The 20386-nt window shown below is 31.4% G+C and overlaps 2 protein-coding genes across 3 annotated transcripts in view; one reads left to right on the forward strand and one right to left on the reverse strand.

Annotated features, from left to right (window-relative positions):
* LOC141449827 (glycosyltransferase 25 family member) overlaps positions 1–20386 on the reverse strand; it is a 184266-nt gene that overhangs the window by 68323 nt on the left and 95557 nt on the right. The gene's annotated exons all lie outside the window — the stretch shown is intronic.
* LOC141448506 (melanocortin receptor 4-like) overlaps positions 1–20386 on the forward strand; it is a 156032-nt gene that overhangs the window by 47423 nt on the left and 88223 nt on the right. The window contains exon 1 of one of the 2 annotated variants that reach the window (XM_074116891.1): positions 18675–19176. The exons of the other annotated variant lie outside the window; for it this stretch is intronic. The gene's annotated coding sequence lies outside the window, so the exon portion shown is untranslated. Of the gene's footprint in view, positions 1–18674; positions 19177–20386 lie in introns of those variants that run through there. 2 annotated transcript variants of the gene reach the window in all.

A 20386-nucleotide genomic window follows, 5' to 3' on the forward strand; every position in this document is an offset into this window, starting at 1 on the left:
GGTTTTGATATCAATGAAACTTATTATTAAAAATGTTAGAGGTTTTGATTAATTGATTATCGATTCTAAGTTTACAGAAATACAGAAATAGATCAAAGCTTTTTGATTGAAGTGTTAACTCTTCTCTTCTTGTTAAATGTTATGACGTAGTACACAGTGCTATGGACCAGGAGAATTTAGCGAAAACTCGTTAAGCTCCAGCTTTAACAGGAATTTGATTTAGAATACAAAATTAATTGCGTTTTAATTAGATTGCAAAACAATAAATTTGCAAATGGTACGGAGTAAAACATTTAAGCAGTTAAGTGGATTAACCGTATCCATGTCTGGAGTGGTTTATGATTTGCTCTATTCAAATTTTAACACGTGTTCAATTAATTAATCCAGATAATAACAAGGTACGTCATCATTGTTACTACCTCATGACTCGATATGACTATGTTGATGTATTATCGTGTGATATTAAAAAAGCTTAATAAATTAGCTTGATTGTTAATGCTGAAGCAATTGTTTGTGCAATGATTCCCTAAGTCAATATATTAAAAAGAGAATCATTTACGCCTTAAATACATCAGACACTTTAAAGTCTTATTACAAAAACAGATTAAGGAATGAGTAAAGTAAAATATTGTCCTATTTTTCTCAGGCAATGATTAAAAATCGAATGTTTTAACTGAAAACCTCTTTCTTAACTTATTTTTATTTATTAGATACCTAAATGTTAATATGGAGCAACTTACTAACTCAGAGAACAAGAAAGGTTCTCCTCACAAACCTCAAGTCTCAGCTGATAGAAATATCTTCAAACAGAAAACCAATGTAAGATAAAGCACTTTGCGGAAAATACTATCTTATTGCGGAAAAATCATTATTAATAAATAAATAAAGCATCTATTTTTTGCTTAGGCCCATTTATGGCTTAAGATAGAGGGATGAAGGTGACCCGGCTGACGGTTGAAACATCACCGAAACGATATTGTGATAATAAATTTGAGTTGAAGCTATAGAAAGTTGCATTTTTCGCAGATGTACTTCAAACAAAGAATCGTAGAAATGAGTGTAACTACTAAAGAAATTAAAGTGGCAATTACAAATCTCCCAAATTCTAATAATTAGCTGATTTTTTTTTTTTTTCATGCACCTTTTTTTATTTAACGGGAATTAAATAAATTTTCTCTGATTAGTGATAGCTCACTAACTGTGGAACATATCTTTCAAGAACGTGACTACTTACCTCTTGACCTTTTCGACCCTTTTTCAAAGGTTTTGAGGTAACTAAGTTTGCAAACTGTTCAGCAAAGTAGTCTGTAAGAGAGTAACTAACTATAGACTTGCAATTGGATTTCTCTTTGCCCTTTTAGGGAGAAGCACTGTAAAAGCAATTTGATTTTTATTACATTTCTTTTTTTAAAAAAAGTGCTGTATTCGCGGTTTAATTTCTAGTACGAAAGCTGTTACACAATATCCAGGTACAATGAAATTATTGTTTATTTCAAATGTTAAGAAAATCTGTAATACAAGTTTACGGAATAGACTTTTAAAGGTCTGAAATTTTCTGGAAAACGGTATTATCAATTATTTTAAAAGTTAAAATGATAACTAAAGAAATATTTAACTGTTATTTTCAATCGAAGTATTAAAAAAAAAAAAAAAAAAACTATTTGGATATATATAGTGGGAAATCTATGACATTGATGCCAAATGTGCATGGTCGTCCAGAACCTCGAAGGCATAATAAAAACTTTGTATCCCCTATTCCCGGCATAAGTCAGCCTAATTATTCTAGATACCCTTAGCAAAGTAATACCCATTACTCCCAATTTTCTGTTTACCCTTACATTATTACTACATATAGAAAACAAGACATTAAGCAAGAGAAATGTTTTATTTTTAATGCTTTTATTGAGAAATTTTGTTGTTGCATAATTTGATACTTCATTAAACACCTATAAAGGAAAAATTAGTAAAAAAATTAAACTTTAATTTTTCATAGAAATAATTACCAATAAAAAATTGGCCAATCACAATGACGAATGGAAGTGTGAAAAGTAGGTTGGCTGCAGAGCCAATCAGAAGGGAGCACTGTTAATTAAACCACGCCTACTCCATGTATATCACATCAAGTTCACTTTGATTATTGTTATAAAATTTGAATTAAAAACCTAAGATTTTTTGAACAATTATAAATGGCTGAAATTACGAGCTAAAGTATTAATGAAATGACGGGGACTTGCTGATTTGTGTGCCTTTTGTCCTTTAATCAACCCTTATACATAACTTTTTGAACAGCAAGTTTTTGTTGAGGTGGTATTCAACAACATACTAAGACAGCAAAAAGTAAAAATAAAACTAAATAAATAAAAACACAAAATAAAATTAAGTAGCTTCTATTAATCCAGCTGTACGTATTACAAACCAACGATAATACAAAAAAAATTACAACAGAATTATAACAAATATGAATTAACGTTGGGCTGCTAGCCAAGGCTTGAAAGCCAATATTGAAATTTCCAACAGGCACTGTTGTTTTGGGTTACTGTTTGCTTTAGAATTGGATAGCTAGTAAACAAAGCAACTTTTCGACATTGTAATTTACTACCTTACCAGACTTAACATTGTATACAATATCAACAAAGCATATTTTGTTCGTTTGCTAAAGTTTACCAAGCAAAAAAAAAAAAACTAAAATATGAACCAGCAAATGTTTTAAACGAACTTCCTTCTAAATTTATTTAATAATTTCAAAACAAGATTAAATGCTATTTTGTAAAATCTTGTTAAGCCATTGTTTTTTCTAATTGGAATGAATAGCGAGATTTCAGGGATTCCTAGCTTCATGGATCATTTACAGATTTCATTTACTATAATTAATGAAATCATTAATTCATTTTTTCATAACTTATTCGTAATTAAGACACAAATTATGTAGATTAGATCAATATTTGTAATGATACAGATCATTGTAATAATATTTGTAATAGAACAGAGTGTGATGTCGTTATCTTTTAAATGGTTAGAATTATTTATTCTATCGTCACATTCTTTTCATCAACATTTCCTTCTTAAATTTATCACCGCCTCTCTTTATCCCACTCTATCTTTTTTTTTTTTTAGAAGAGGACAATTTGGTGGTAATGCAAATTCAGTATGCAAATATCCCGCTAATGTAAAATTGTAGTCATGCAAAAAAAAAGACGGGAAGTGTCACGGCCAGATGAGACCGTCTTTCGCAGCACCATTAGCAAGCCAAGAATACAAGTCATTCTCCGGAGGCCCTATCCCTATTTCTCCCACTAACCACCTTCAAATTCATTACATGAGAAACCACAGTATTGGATACAAGCTTGCGCCCACATTGAAACCAACACTAAATCACCAATCTCTACCATTTTCACTTATAACTAAACCAGTGACGGTGGAATTGAGCTGGTTTTTATAAAATTTCTTGTTATCCGCTTATTGGTTCAGAAAACCGTTTAGTGTATTCGATGAAACATAATTTTTATTTGTTAAATGTGAAAATAGCATTTAATTATTTGATTGAAAAAACAATTGGTTCTGAAAAATTCAAACCTATTGAATTAATCGAAATCATAAAATTCAAGTGTTTGCAAATAAAACTTTTGGAAAGAATCATCCAAATTTGTAGGATCACATCCTTGAATTTTGACAGTTCATAAACAATAACATACGATTAAAATACCCATGAATTCAGTGTATTTTTAGAAAGATATTTGTTACCTAAATACAGAACATGGTTTTCGACCAACCATCGAAGATTAACTAGTAGTTGAGTAGTTTTATTGATTTTCAAGCACTAGATTAAGTTTATGAGTACTGAGAAAATGTTTTTAAAAAAACACTGAAAACTACATTATCATAAAGCTAGAAACCTTTCAATAACCTCTGTTTAAAGTTCTTTAAATCTGAAATAAAAGTTTTAAGAAGAATTTAACTTACACAAAAAAAGTTATAGATTGACTAATTAATTATTAAATATTTATTTATTAAAGCATTTCCAAATAATATTTTGGTTTTCATCGGTTTCCCTCCATTTCCTTTTGTTTTTCTCTCCAGGATCACTTGTAGTTTGGTTTATATTTTTTAACCATTTTGTAACTACCGGATCTGTCCGGTTTTTTTTAGTGCAAATTGATCTGTCAATATTTCTTTTATGTTTCATTTTCTCAATATTACCCCCAAAAATTGTGAGTGTACTGGATCAAATGATATGAAACTCATGAATAAACAATGAGAACGCTATAATCCCTTTTTTTTAATCGCAGGGAAATTGTACCCAATACACCGTTCTATATCTCCAATAGGATCAGTAAAACCTCTCTGCCCCATATATGAGTTATTTTTCCATTTTTCAGCATTTTCTCACAATACATTCCAATAATCACTTTTTTAAATCCACAAACTAATCACGTAGCTAGTAATGCAATGGATGTAAATCGACGCTTTGTAAAAAAAAAAAAACGTCGTGCCCTAGCATCGTAGGAAAAGCAATTAGTGAGGCAGTAGTGTTTTCCCTATGGATGGTTACACAACTAAAAATCAATTAACATTGATTTAGCAGAATTTAAACTCAGCTAAATACACAAAATGAGTAATTAATTGAAGTACTTTCAATGGACAATCTCTCATAACAAGTGGCTCATATTACATTATTAACTGTAATCATATATTATATTTACTACAATGTAATAATAATAGTAAAGAAAAAAAGAGTTTAATTGGCTCAGGATGGATTAGTGTGGCTGACTAGTTAGAGTATCGGCCTATAGGGTCGCACAACGCAGGTTTGCTAACTGAGGAGCTGTTACTAGTTAACAATTTTTTTTTTTTTTTTTTAGAATCCTGGGCAAAGAAGTGGCGAATTAAAATGAACCCACAGAAATGCCAACGTGCCGCGTTTACTTTCCGGCGGGGCTCCTGATTACGTGTCCTCTTCAAAGCAATCCTCTTCCTTGTACACAGATCTGGTGCGTTACCTTGGGCTCTACATAGACAAACGACTAACGTGGAACCCACACACTAGTCTTAAAAAAGACAAGCAATGACGAAAAGTGCGAAACTGCTTTACAGACTACTTGGACGATGCTTCAAATTGCCCATAGAACTGAAACGTTTAATATACAACACTATCCTCAAACCTATGTGAACTTACTTGGACTAGAGCTGCGGGGTTCAGCCAAACCTACAAACTTACGGGCAGCACAAACATTTCACTCAAAACTACTCCGACAGATAGCTGACGCTCCTTTCTACATAACTAACCTTAAACCTCACAACGACCTCAACGTTCCAACCAACACGCCGAGACTAAATATCAAAAATTCCATACTGCTCTCTCTACTTGCTCTAATCCTCTTGAACAGTCTCTCGCCTCCTCTGACATTCCTAGCAATCCTTCCCTCTGACTGAATCGCCAGTGGCCCCACGACTTCCTTGCAGTCTGAAAACATCATTATCCTCCAATAGAGAGTGCTACCGCTAGGTAGTTTCTCTCCTCCTGCTCTTCCTGCATATTTATCATATTTACTCATTGTATACATTTATTCAGATTGTAAATCACTAAATAAATACAAAACAGTTCAGTTATTTGAAACTTATTGTTTCAGACTCATATTTTGAGTCACATTGCACATGTTAGCAGTCGCATTAGAACATAGAAATATTAAATTGTGAAATTTGCAAATGGGTATTTACACTAGAAATATCACTATTTAATCTATTGGACAAGCAAAGAATGAAAATACAAAATAAAATCTAATAGTTCCATCAATATTACTTAAAATTCTCATCTATTCTAGTTTGATTATTATTACTAGTAATAATAATTATTATTATGTTAGTAAAGCCAAAATATGAATTTGCATCTCAAAACATGTATCAACAGAGTGGGCAAACATCACTACAAAGCTAATTGAATGAGGTAGTGTTTTGTATGCAAGGGGACAGACACATCATGCCCACATTTCACAGAACACTAAACTCTAGTGCAAATACAATCCCAGAGAGAGTGCTGATGTGATATTTAAAGAAATCTTTGATCACATTTCATGAGACTATTAACTGGTAATTTTAAGGTATTCACATGAAGCCATACGTGGTTTTGAGTTTGGTTCCTTACAATATTTAAATAATTATTTATTAAACTTATTGGGAGACATTTCTAATGGGGCTTCGCGAGGTTTGAAAGACACTACAAAGATGAAGAAATTAAAAAGACTTATTTAAGAATAATCACATAAAACAAAATATGAATTACTATAACATTTAAATTATGTAATTTTTGTCAGTTAATAACATTGCCTCATAAATAAGCACTTATTTCCCAATAAAACTTGTACATATAGCAACATACTCGTATATGTAGCGGAGATTGCCTCTAAAACATTTCACAGAGTAGTATCACCCAGACTTATTCAGTACCCTCGGATTTATAAACTTATTGAACCTCACTTGGGACAGCATCGCATTTACTGGCTTTTTTAAATAAAACATATTGACTTCCCTTCGGGCAGAATATCTACCTCGACAGTAACTAATTTTGATCAGCCCTTCTATAGAAAGGCTAGCCTTTATATATATCCTGTTAAACAACAATTTCTATACGAGAGGCCAGGAAAGTCTGGTCTCCACCTAATGTTCAATTATATCGTCCCAATCTTCAGGAATTCCAATTACTTTATTAACATTAATTTTTATATTAAAATTTATAAAATGAAATAATTGTTTTGAAGAAATATGCAAAGAGATACACTGTTCAAAATCCCGACTAAAACTACCTACTGCACCCAAACTATTTCTATGTTCAGATAGTTTCTGGTCTGATTGAAAGAAATAAATATTCATAAGTTTGATGATTTCTGTTGATAAACTATTCTAATTCAGAAACCATTTAATGCATTAATTACTTGCTGAAATAAAGTTTCTAAATTCCAAGTTTAATATATTTACATCTGAACGTAACCAATCATAGTTCCGATTAGTGGAGCATTCTGGTGATAATTAATCTAACAATTCCAATAAGAAAAGATATTTTTTAATCAGAGACAGTGGGATGGAACATGGAAATTAATTAAATCTAGTTGATGTTTACAATCTATCGTTCTTCGAGTAATTTTGTACAATACTATAAGATCACAATAAATTGTTCTCGATTGCAAAAAGCGCATAATTAGCTCATGTCTGCGCTCACTGAGATGGACTGGTGAGCTGTTATTTATTCCCAAATAAAATTCAACTCTTCTCAGAAATATATTGCGCACTCTTCCAACCGAGTAACAGGTACAGCACGAACTATTGTTGTGTGATATTTAAGAGTTTTTGCATTTTTAAATTGCTTACAGTTCCCAGCCAAAAAAAACATAACATTCTGTATATTTTCTTTTAGTCAAATCTATAAGAGAAGAAACATTCAAATTACCCTTGAAATGTTTGCCAAAAAATTTCCTTGTTAAGATAAAGTAAAGTAAACTAATAACCAAATTCTATTATTGGCAATTCATTGGACACATAAATATGTTCAAATATACGAGAAGTATATTTGTACTCGTAGTTTATTACTATGACTTCAAGCAACAGTATTATTATTGAACTGGAAAAAATTTTAAAATCTTCTGAGCAACTACTTAATTTGAAGAATTTTTTTTTTTTTAAATCAAAAGAAAAAGTAAGAAATAAATACCTATTCAGGAGATCTTTGAGATAATTAACAAATGTCAAGAATATAAGGGTTCTAAATGAGATTATTGAGGAACTACTGAAACACTTCATCAGTGTTAAGATAAGGTTTTCTCTCCACAATCTGGTACAAAATGATACAAATATGGTACAAATACTTGTTGACTTGGTTGGAAAGCTTTTAGTTCTACGCTTTGGAACGGTATAAAATTTGAAAGGGTGGATCGTACTAGAAGAAAACTGAAAAGGACAATTTTTACATTTTTTTAAATAAAATGTTATTTTAATTTATTACTAACAAGACTCATGATAATTAATATTTAAATTAAATAGAGTGCAAGAAAAAGGATTCTAAAGGTCACCTTCAGTAGCTTCTCACATACCTGTATTGAAACACTACAATCATAAAACCAACATCCAATACTTTAACAAAACTATTAGGTTTATTTTTAATTAGGGTATCACTTTTATAAGCATACAGCATTTGAAAATAGTCGCTGGGCATAAGAACCATTGGTATCTTTGTGCCCTTGTAGTCTGGTTTATTAAAGCAGATTAGTTTTATGCATGTTTTTAGAATACTGGTTGAAATGCCTAAAAGTAGGCATGAAGTTTTGGTATAAGACTTTAATGATGACAAAAATAACGATCGTGATGTGTAGGAGAGAAAAGAATAGCATGGATATTAGTAAGCGACCTGTTGTAATAGAATCCAAAGCTTCGTCCCTGTCTGACACCTGCGTTGTAATTAGGGATCTTTAATGTAATGGGATCTGTCATTATACTTCTTCCATTCTATACCCATTGACTTCCACCCATTTGTCGCTTTTAAGGTCTCTTAGTATTGAACATTTTATGCAGAAAGAATAATGCAGACAACATTCATATTTAGATTATGTCTTAAGCGCAACTATGAACAATATCCTTTAATAGTAGCAATATGTGGAATATTATTATTAAAAATTATATTACCAGTTAGCTAGTCAAACTACTTAGTTAAACGAGTTTGGTTGTAGCGAATAACTTCTCAGCTGAATAATGGCGAATATATTGATCACAAATTGAGACTTTAGTCTGACAACAGATAGGCTAAATAGATACACATAAATTCAAGCTGAATTTATCTGTGCAAGAGAGTTTCAAAATTTTGCCTATTCTACAGGTAAAAACAATAAGTTAATAAAACGAAAAATATAACTATATATAATTTTTAAATCACTTGTACCTGTATTGAATCACAAAAGAATGATTCCATTAAGAAATACGAAATATATTGGTGATGATTTTTAATTAAATGAAAACAATTCATAATTCGATATTTGAAAATAATTTTCTAGTAATATATTTTTTGACTTGCTAATTAAAATATTCCAGCTCACTTCGAGATTTGCTCCAAGTTCTAAAAATAAATGTCAACATCTGCAAGCCAACATTTCTTGTACACCAAATAAACTGATACAATTTTTATGCTTTCATCAAATACCTTGAATTTGACTTTTCACTGGCCAACCCAGGATAATATTAAAGCCCACCATTCTTTTAGTATAAATTAATAGTTTCAAGACAATTTAATTGCTTTAATAGAAAGTCATTTGTGAGATCTCTGTAGATTTTTTAATTTTTGATCTGGAATCATAGACGCAGTCAGCATGACAATCTTAAATTCATTTTTGTCCTTTTTTGTAGGTCCCGAATATCAGAAATTGTAACCTCTATAAAGAATTTTTTGTAACATTTGATTCTTCACACTGAATTGATTAACACTTGCACTTCTCTAGTTCTAAAGCATTTTAATATCAGCCACCAATTGTACATTGCATTTACATTCTGTATTTACCAGAACCCAAAAAATAGATTGAATCATACGTATTAATAAGCTACCCAAAAGTCACAAAAGTAAAAGATACTTTTTAGATTATTTGACAAGGCCCTTAACAGCAGTAAATCTAGATTATACTAGAGTGTATCTCATTACTTCTAACAACATAGACTTGAGCTTCAACTAAAGGTTTCCCATATGTTTTGGTATCGACAGAAAACGATTCTGAGATAATAAAAACTATCTGCTATTTATTTTCACTAAGCCATCTCATGCTTTTGGATCAATTCTCATACAGGCTATAGTTCCGTTAATCTGAAAAATCATAGTCAATTATATTTCAATCCACTTTGTTTATAAGAGCGGAATTTGCAGAATGGAGTGAAGCCTACTTGAAAAAATGAACTACGCTTTAAAAATTTAAGTACTTCGGTGTAAATAAATTCTCTCAGCTTTTTGATTTTACTCAATTATTCAGCGAATATATCATCAATCAAAATTATTACATCAATCAAGGCAAACAAATGAGGCAGGCATACTTTTTCATGGACCATTTTATGATGGGTGCTCGCTCACCAATCAAGTCCATCCAGTTACTTTTATGTTAGTTTATTTGTGACTCAAATTTTATCTTATTTTTTGGAATCTTTGACTGCACAGAAGTGTACACTGTCTGGCAATTTCTCGTAGAATTATCTAATCTTTATCTTATCTCTCGTACACAATTCATTCTTTACTCTGTATAATCACATAAATCGAAAACCAAGCCATTCTTAGAAGCAGCAAAATTACAAATATTTAATTTACGACCGAATTATCACTCTCTCAAGTCTTACATAAAATATATGAACGATAATTCGGAAAAGTAATATTTACATTTCGAAACATCACAAAATATGTAGTTTTGAATTAGAATTAAAATGTTTATTAACATTTTATGATAAAAATAAAAAATAAGTAAATAAATAATAGGTCAGAAATAACATGTAATCCATCTAATTTTAAATCTTCAAACTTGATCAAATGCTTGAGTAATTTCTATGTTGGAAATCTCAATAATACTGCTTTAAATCTGTCGCTATTGTATAATGGAATGAAAACTTCGGAATGCCAAGCAGTTGTGATCATCAAGAATAGGTCGAGGAGTTGAGAGATTTTCCAATATTATAGTGTTCAGTACCTAAATTAGCCCTCCTATTAGTTTCTAAAATAGTTTCAAGAAGTTGGAGTTGATCTGCGGTTAGTATTGATAGGAGGTATGTCCCAAGTTAAGAGAACAAGGATGTGGTCGGATTAAATATCATTTTAATATCATTAATTTATTAAATATCGGATTAATATCATTGTAGAAATATCTGAATGATTAGAGTTGTATGAGAGGACGGGTGTGGTCTAGTGGCCAAAAGCGTGACTTTGTAAGTAGAAGTTCCCAAGTTCGAATCCCGCGTATGACTTCTTTTTATTTGTTAAAAAAAATTGTTTATGAGTTCCCCGCTTCGTCCACGACACCTAATTTGTAGCTGGACGTTAAGCCCCGCCTGAAGAACTAGGCGATTACTTAACTACTTTGTCTTTTTTTTTTTTTTTTACTAGAGAAGTGATTAAAGTTGAGGACATCGGACCGTTTAAGAGGATGATGCAGGCAGTAGAGAGCTAAAGTTGTTGTGTTGGAGAGGGTAGGAATGTGAAGTGAGAGACAGCGCCCATGGGGGTTAGCCACTTGACAGAAGACATAAAAGATAAAATACTTGAAATATTTAGGGGGGAAAAATTCAAAACAGCCACCTTGTTCTTAAAGGAAACCATGATTAAAACTGGCATTGTTAATGTTGTAACAACAATTTGCAATCCTAATACAAATCAACTTATTGATTAAAATTATATTTTCTAGAGAATTATTTAAATAAATTGTAAAAATGGCTGGTTCTATGGTCCGCCTCTAAGTAATTGGAGCTCATAATAAATGTTCACTTGAGCTAATATTCACTTCCTTTACTAAGTTACCAATATTAAGTTACCAATTTCTTGAGTATTTTTTTTTTTTTTTTTTTAAATATGACCAATGGATTACACTTTTTTTCTATCGGAACAATTCTATCTCTCTAATCAATTGATAATAATATTCAAATAAAAACTTAAAATTAAAACTGGAATCGAATAAAAACTTAAATTGTCTTACTAAATTACATTCTTAAATTATAAAAACTTGGGAGTTTCACCATGGGTGAATTTCTCCCCTCATGTATTCATGTATCTATTCCATTATCATGTTGTATCAGCTTCACTTGATGCAGAATTATTCTGCAGTTGTGAAAATAAATAAATTTAAAAAAATTATAGAAAAGACTATTAAAACTCTTCTTTTCAAATTTCCATTAACTTGCAGGTGTTTTTTGAAATCTTTTAATATCATTTGCTTAAATTTGAATTTTATATTCGTTTCTTGTCTTAAAAAAAGTCCAATCGTAAACAATAAATTTTTATTTTTTGTTCATAACAGAGAAACTCAGTTATTTTATAATAAAAATGCTATCAATACTACCCACCTTTGCTTTACTAAAGCCGAGTATGGATATACAGTTATTTGAGCCATTTATTCACTTAAATGGTTTGACTGGTATGACTGTCTTCCGCGTACGTATACAATATTGACGTCAACCAATTTAAATTAAAGAATATATAATTATGTAAACCATGAGAATAAGTGGTGAGAATATTTCATATAGTTTTATTTAATTTTAAGGCGTGTCAACGTATCTGATATTATTCTCCAGACTCATCTCTAGATACTGTCGGTGTCTGGCCGAGTGAGTCTGAGATGGCTATCCGGTCCTACAGGGCTCTTTTTATGTATGCATCTATCAAGATTTCGCAAATTTGCTGGCAAATATTAGCTCACCAATTCAAAAAGAATACTCACTGCCTTACATTGCACATTTCATCGTGGCGTGTCGCTTAAATTTTATACTACATAAGCTACAACAGTTCTTTTAGGTCATTGTTGATTCGGATTTATCGCCAGCCACTCCCTATAGAATTTTACAAATTTACTTGAGCCATCTGGACGCGAGCCCGGGATCTCACATACTAAAAAATCTCTTAGATGATCTTTGTTTTTCTTAGAACAACAAATATGGATGTTTTCCTAGTAAGACCTTGGGGTATACCCGAAATACCTATCTATCCTCATTAGGCCTTTCCACCATTACCTAAAATAGCCCCTTGTCATTACATTTATTCACTGTTTTGTCCTTTTCTCGGGCTACCTTTGCTCGTGGTGCGTCCTAACATATTTAATGCTTGTTCCAGTTAATTTTTTCAAACTAAAATCTGCCAAAACGTTAATTTGGATTTAAATATGAAGGAACTCGTTGTTTTAGAAGCTATTAGATATTAGCTTTACTTACTGTACTTCACTAACAGTTAAATGGCGGAGATAACAGAAGCAACCATAAGTTACTAATAAAAAACAATACAAAAATTACGAACGTTTGTTCTTTTTTGAAGATCTATGGAAAAAGCTGCCATAAAAAAAAAGTACATGCAAGCTTTTGTTTTTTTACCATCATTATCGTCAAGCTTAACATTAATGAAATTTATAATGACTTCATAAATTATTGTTAAAATGTGTTTAACTTTAATGGCGGTTAGCGGTAACGTTTAATTAAATGATAATTTAAACAATTCTAAAGTTTGTATTGTTTCACTCAATAGTGTAATCAATTAAATGCACTGGCAGAATTTCCTGGATATACACAACTTTATTGTGCGACACATTTAAATTGTCGGTTTTATGTGAACTAATAAGTGCAAATGACAGCTAGCTTGGAGTATAGAAGACCTTCTATTTCTTTAACAAAATAAACGAAAAACTGGATATTATTTTCTGATATTGGTTAATAAAGAATATTGCTCAATGGCAATTACGTATAAACTCGTACTATAAAAAAGACATTCATCAATGTCAAAATGAGGCCCTAAAAGTTGATTAATTGCCTTCTACAAAGTATGAATAACTTTATTTATCTTGATCGATTTTAAGGTACTAGGAGTTAGATGTCTCGTGCTAAATGAGTGTCACTTAGTTTATCAACTTTCAGTAAGAAATTCAAATAATCTGAAACTGTGGCAGTTGAATCGTAAATGAAATGGCCGAAACGTCTGATTTAGCTGCTCTCAACTCTAATTTCTGGGATCATTCAATTCCAAAATGGCTTTGAAATGCTAGTCTTAAACCGAAAGATCTACAAAGGAACATGGTGGATAGCATATCGACAATTCAAAATGTACTTACCAACTTTAAACATGAAAAAATTCGGAAGATACTATCTCCAACCACTTCAATGCTATTATTCCCGAAAAAGTATTAAGGCATCTTAAACAAAAATAAAATAAATAAACTAAAAATCAGGTTGTACCAACAGCACTAGTTCACTCTTTATACTGCACTCTGCTTTCAAGACTGAATGAGAGATAAATAGCAAAAGAAGCTAGGGAACTGCGAGGTACGCCCATTACATTACTTTAGGCAGATTGGGTTTGGGAAAGAAGAGGAAAGATGGTTAGGAACATGGCTACGTGGTTAGTTGTGCGGGCAATACCACACCCTTGGATGGTACAAGATGGTATATCCGAATGACAAAGACAAAATAACTTGAAATTATTTAATTTAATTTGTTGCTTTTTGGAATCATTTTTCACCATCCAGCCAGCGACATTTACAAGTGTCTACGTGCACTCTCTAATGTGAATGGTGCAGTCTAAATACTAGCATACCTTTTACTTATGCCTATTTACATCTACTCATCCTGAACGTTCAGCAACAAAGTGAGTACTCTCCGTCATTATAGCCTTCGTGACCTCTCGTCATGTTCGACCCTTCTGGTTACACCGACAGAAGTCGGTTACCAGAAGGTAACACTCGTATTAATTGGTACTAAGTATTGTAGTATTGTATAAATATTATTACGTACCTCGTACCGAAATGGAGCTGTTTCAAGATCAACTACTTAGTTAGAATACAGATTTGGGTTTAAAGTGCTCTCCTCCTACGGAGAAGTCCAATCTAGTTCACTTAAGGACCCTCCAATACATTGTTTATTTTAATGTAGATTCATCTATTCCCCAATAATTTGATTATATTCTTAATGAACTTATTCGGCAGATTAAGTCGTTGCATTTTCTTCGATAGAATCGAAAATCGTTAGAGCTGCAGGTTTTTCCTCTCCTTTTTTCCCTGCATTCCAATCCTCCTCACCTAACTTTTCTCTTTCTTCACTAGATTAGAAGGTTGAAATGTATAAAACATTTACACTTCTGTGTTTATTTTATGTATATATTTATTGTAATAAATATTTATTCTATTCGAAAATCGTACCGAGTTATAAGCAGAAGTAAAATCTAAAATCAGCGCTGTAGTTTTATTAGTTGTGAAACTAGATAGTTCTTCCAGGTCTGGGACCTAAACAGTTAACTGCAACCCTCACTAGATTAATTGCACTTTTACGTTGTACAGAAAAACTCTAATCCTGTTACTCCCTCACTTTTTTGATCGCAATCACGTTTTTAACAATTCCAAAATGACTGGCTGTAATTAATTTCCCAAAAGGAGTGTATACCCAACATACCATTTCTAACCTCATTAAGGTTTTCCACCATTAACCTGAAATGGCCCCGCGTCATTACATTTATACACTGTTTTGTCCCTTTCTAGGGTTACCATTGCTCGTGGTGCGCCCTAATATAAATTTAATGCTTCTTCCAGTAAATACAAACCATTTTATTTCTTTTCCAAAGGGTGGATTCCAGTACAGCTTCTTTAAGAATATAATAACAAACACTATTACAATATCATTTTAGTATGATTACTTTTGTCTGCTTTAGCTTAACATTGTTGGCCCTGGTTTGGTTACTAGGGAAGTCGTTTCAAGGTTAACAGAATCAAAATCTTATATAAGTTATGAAGAAATGTTGCAGACGTAAAATTAAATAAATATACAATTAGATTTACTATGTCCTCAAATAAAATCAATATTATGTAGGAAATAGCTCAAATTATGTGAGTACTTCTTATGCGATTCATGGCTAATTGTAAAATTATAAAAGATGAAAGTATCTCATACGTGTAGAGCTAATACAATTATTGAAGGGTTTGTGACAAATGGTTATCATATATAATTTACGTGGGTAGCGAGCGAACAGAGTAAAATTCTTAGCTAAGCAATTTTTGGATTAATTAATAAAATTCCAAAGTTTCACGAGAGGATAATATCATCAAGCAGCATGAAAATTTTCGAAATTATAACCAAAATAATCTCATTTTTATGGCTCGGAAAAAATTTTTAAAATAGAAGTAACAATTTGTGCTGCTAAGCCATATTAGTAAAAATAACCAACTTTTGCTTTATTAACATCATTAATTGTAAGCTTTGAACTGATACACCCAGCTTCAAACAAAACTTCATAATTAAAAGATGAAAGAAATATGAACTAGTAAAAAACCTGGATGTAAGTATACCCAAACACATGACTAGCTTCTACCGCAATTTACATAATTAAATTTTCCCGTATATTGGAATTTTGTTCAAAAAAAAGATAATGGACTTCAATATTATATAACATTATTATAAGAAATATGATTATAACTGGGTATTAAGTTTAGAATTTAATTATACGTGTATACCTATTAGAAATGTACCATTAGCATTAATTACTGTGGTAACATTTTTAGTTACTTTTTATAGTTATATACGTATATATCTATATATAGTTTACAATTAATTACTATGGAATAGATTATGGTTACTGTTTACAGTTTTCGTATTATTTAAGTTGTATTTTGTATCTCTATGATGAAATTGTAAACACTCAGATCATTCTTTTCTGTTTTAAGGCTCGCAAAATGATCTTGGTAAATGGAAAATTTTAAAACGTAAAAATCAACGAAAAAAGTGGCACTTTCGGGTCAGCCTTATTTCCTCAAGTTCGATGTTTTGGTTGCATATTTAAATGATGTTCCCTAGTGACACCCAAGAAATTTGAACTTTCATCGGTTTTTCGTCTGCGAACTATACTAGTAATAAACTCACATACATAGAAAATAAATAACGTTTCGCAAGTTTATTTCAATAGGATTATTATACTTAATTATCGTTCTCTTTATTTTTACGCTGAATACTCCATCTTCGTGACATTATCTTTTCTATCCCAAACTTCTGATAGTACTTGTTTCTTATGTAGGTTAATTCGCACTTTACCTATGTCATTTTACTCGCAGCCTTCTTTGAAAGCTTTGTTTAAACTCGAAAAAAAATGAGAGAAAAACCATCAAGTTTTCGGTGTAGCTGACATTTTAGTTTGAAAACAAAAAGCCTGACCTCCCCACATTCTACTTCTGTTCGCCGTCTTAAATACAGAGGTAATCAATCTTCGCCACTAAATGTTAGCTGAGTTCTGGCATCCAGTACATTGTTTCTTTCCTTCCTTTACTAAATTACTTTTAAGAGTATCTGAAATAGTAATAAATAATGTTTTTACGATACCTGGAGCCAGTTGTTTCTGAATTGATTCGACATTGAGTTTTTACTGATGGTGATTTTACATTCAGTAAGTTTTTGAACAAGATTTTTATTTTTTCCCCATCAGATGTAACTGATGTTTTATTATTATCTCTTTTTTCGGCGCATCGACGACAATGGTCATTAGCGCTCTATTAAACAGTTATAGTCTTCGTGATCAGTTTAGTTCTAAATATTTAATGAACATCCAATATGGGTTTCTTTATGAAGTCGGTGGAGCTTGAGAATGGTAGCTTTAGCTGTCTTTCTTGATTTTGATCCATCGAAACCTACTGATGAATGTGAAAGATGATGGCAGTGTGATTATCTTCTTCCGTAGTCTTATTTTGTAATCTTAAGGAAGTGTTAGACTATCAACATCCACCATTTTATTTGCTTTTCGATTAGATCAATCTAATGTAACTCTCTTCATGATCCTAATGATTCTCTTGTACTCTCTTACCCAACAGTGGTTACTATAACTACACTTGGAGGAAGAAATATTCTTTAAAACACTAGCCCAAATAGTTATTCTAAAATCGCCGCTTTTATTATACATTCATATTTTATTTATTCTAACTAGTTTCTTTTGTACAACATTCTAGCTGATGATGCAAGAAAACTTCATTCACTCATGGGCAGAATACTTGATACTCTTCTCTCCCATTACCTGAACTTTTACCCTAAATTTTATGGCACAAATTGATGTCCTTCAAATATCAAAACAGTCCTTCTACAAACGGAGATCCTCGCTTCATCACTGCGCGTAGGTTATACGTCAAGCCAACTCGTTCTCGCTGATTTCGCAGTACTTGATACCCTTCAAGAATATGGACTCAACCCACTTCATTACATGATCTCTGCACCTTGTTCTTTTTTCGCTCTTCTTCCACCATAAGTCACTCGCGTGGGTTCAATACCTTGTTAAGATTACTGCTTCTCGCCGCAGACGGTTCTCTATTGTTGCTTTCTTGAGGCATGGTTTGATTTCTCGCGTGTTTGGCCCCACTGATACAAATTAGCTTATACAAATATTATTATCATTATTATTATTATTATTCCAGTTGGTAATGTTAGACATAACATTTAACAGAACAAAAGAATTATAGCATCTCCTAGTTGGTTAATCACAACTTACCTGTAAGTTACTCTTCACATTTAATCCAATTTATTAGTTAAATACCGCAGTACCATGGATCTCGTTAGACATGTAAATCTAGAGGTGAACATTGCTAACCAATTAATGAACACCGTTTACACTATTCTACAGTTAATCAATGCCATTAACATAAAGGGCACTATCTAATAATAGAGGGTTATGAACGCTTTAGTTTCCCTCGTATCTGTGAAATTAGCATGCAATGCAATCGCATAGCATAGAGTCGCCGATATTTGCGGCTGATATTCATATCTGCTGATAACCCATATTTTCTGGTTTAATAAATTCATTTCTTATTGAAAAGAAATAAATGGTTTAGTGTCTAAAATGTTTTGGTATTATCACTAAATAGCCACAATGTTGATTATTCTTTTCCCTTTGTCTTTTCTTCTGGACGAAACTGTGATTGCCTATCACTTTATTTTGTTTTATTTTAAAAAAATTAATTGAATTTCCTTAAAAACTATGCCCTTATTCAGTTTGAATTCAAAGAGTATAATCTAAGGAAAAACAATTTTTTTTTTAAATTAGAATTGCTAATAACAGCTTCAAAATTCATAATAAAACAAAAATTAAAATCATGTAAAAAAAAGAAAAAGTAAAATATTTGAAAGACAATGTAAATTTGTTGGAAAGAAAAAGAAAAAGTTGTATTGGAATTATTTAATGGCCGCCGCAGGGCTTGGAACTTTGTTTCCAAGAGTCAATCTGGTGGCAAATATTATGTACTACTTAGAAAATGTTGTTGAAGTTTCCCACTTTATTACCATAAAGTAAGTGCTTGAGTTTTTTGTTTTTTCTTTATTTCTTTATGTAAATTTCCATATTCGCAAAATATGAAAAGAAAAGAGTGCTGGTAATTTAAACCGAAGGAGATTACTTGTTAGGTGGATAATAAAACTTAGTGCTAAAACTAAATACAAAGAAGAGTAGAAGAAAAATTAAAGGTAAATTTCAGTCAAAAATTGTATACTTGTACTAACATGTTATTAAGTTTTCGATCTAGAAATTAGGTTATCTTCAAAGTGAGTAACATATTTATCCAAACATTTTTCGATTCACTATGACAGTTTAGTAATTTTGTTAGGTAGTATTTCTATTGAAGTTAGTGTTTGAATGTTGAAATAGTTTGTTGCAAACTGTTTCTGTATTGGTGTTCATTTTTTTTTAAAGTGTTGTAAGATTTTGTTGAATTGAAAGTAATTCAGACACTTGATTCAGTAACGTAACACAGGGTATAAAGCAATTTATTGGTTTTGCTGTTATGTTTTAACGCTTACTGCTTGTGAATTTAGAAGAAGTATTGTTATCTGATAAGAAAAATTAAGTCTTCTATTTCAGTGATGAGTTTCTTATGTGCTTTTAAGTAATTTCCCGTTTTCTTTGTAGTGAATCCATAGTTGTATTCCACTTCAAAGAAAATGTTGGGTTGTTTGGCTCTCATTTTACATTTTAGAGCTATTATTCATTGTTTTTAGATGAACTAATTCATTAATCTAAAAGGAAGAAAGTATATACCGAATTTCAGTCATAAATTATTCTTTCCTCCGTTTCGCTTTACATTAATTTTCGTAATTTATTTATTGTTTTTGTGGTCTTGTTTGCACATTAACCATTGTTATTTTATGAGGGCTGGAAAAAACCAACATATTGATATGCACAGTTACAGTTGGCTTGGAATGCCTTAATTTACCAATATATTAGTGAAAAAAAGCAGTCCTATCTTTTTCAATATTCAATTTGAGGAATAACGCACCTCTTTCACTTCTTTCTTCTCCATTTTCGTAATTTGTTTTTTAAATATGTTCCACAGCCCTGTCCGTAGGTCGAAAGCTTGGTATTAATACAAATAAAAAATTGATGACCGAAATTGGCCATAATCTTTCTTCGCTTTGGATTAAAGAATCAGCCACTAATAAAAAGGATGATCTGTACTCTAAATAGGGGGAGTTAAAGGTAAAGGTAACTTCGTCATCTCTATTTCAACATCTTGATGATTTCATCCGCCTTAGCTTGCATGTTTTATATTTTGTATTTATTAACGGCTTCTAATAGTTTTTCATGCATCAAATACTCCATTCTGACTTTCCTTATTTCTCATTGTTAGAAGATTCCCCATTTTACTTTGAGTTTTCGTTAACTTTTCATTATTTTCTT

Source organism: Rhodnius prolixus, unplaced genomic scaffold (genome assembly GCF_049639745.1).
Source record: "Rhodnius prolixus isolate KJV_2025 unplaced genomic scaffold, Rpr scaffold_2, whole genome shotgun sequence".
Taxonomy (NCBI): domain Eukaryota; kingdom Metazoa; phylum Arthropoda; class Insecta; order Hemiptera; family Reduviidae; genus Rhodnius; species Rhodnius prolixus.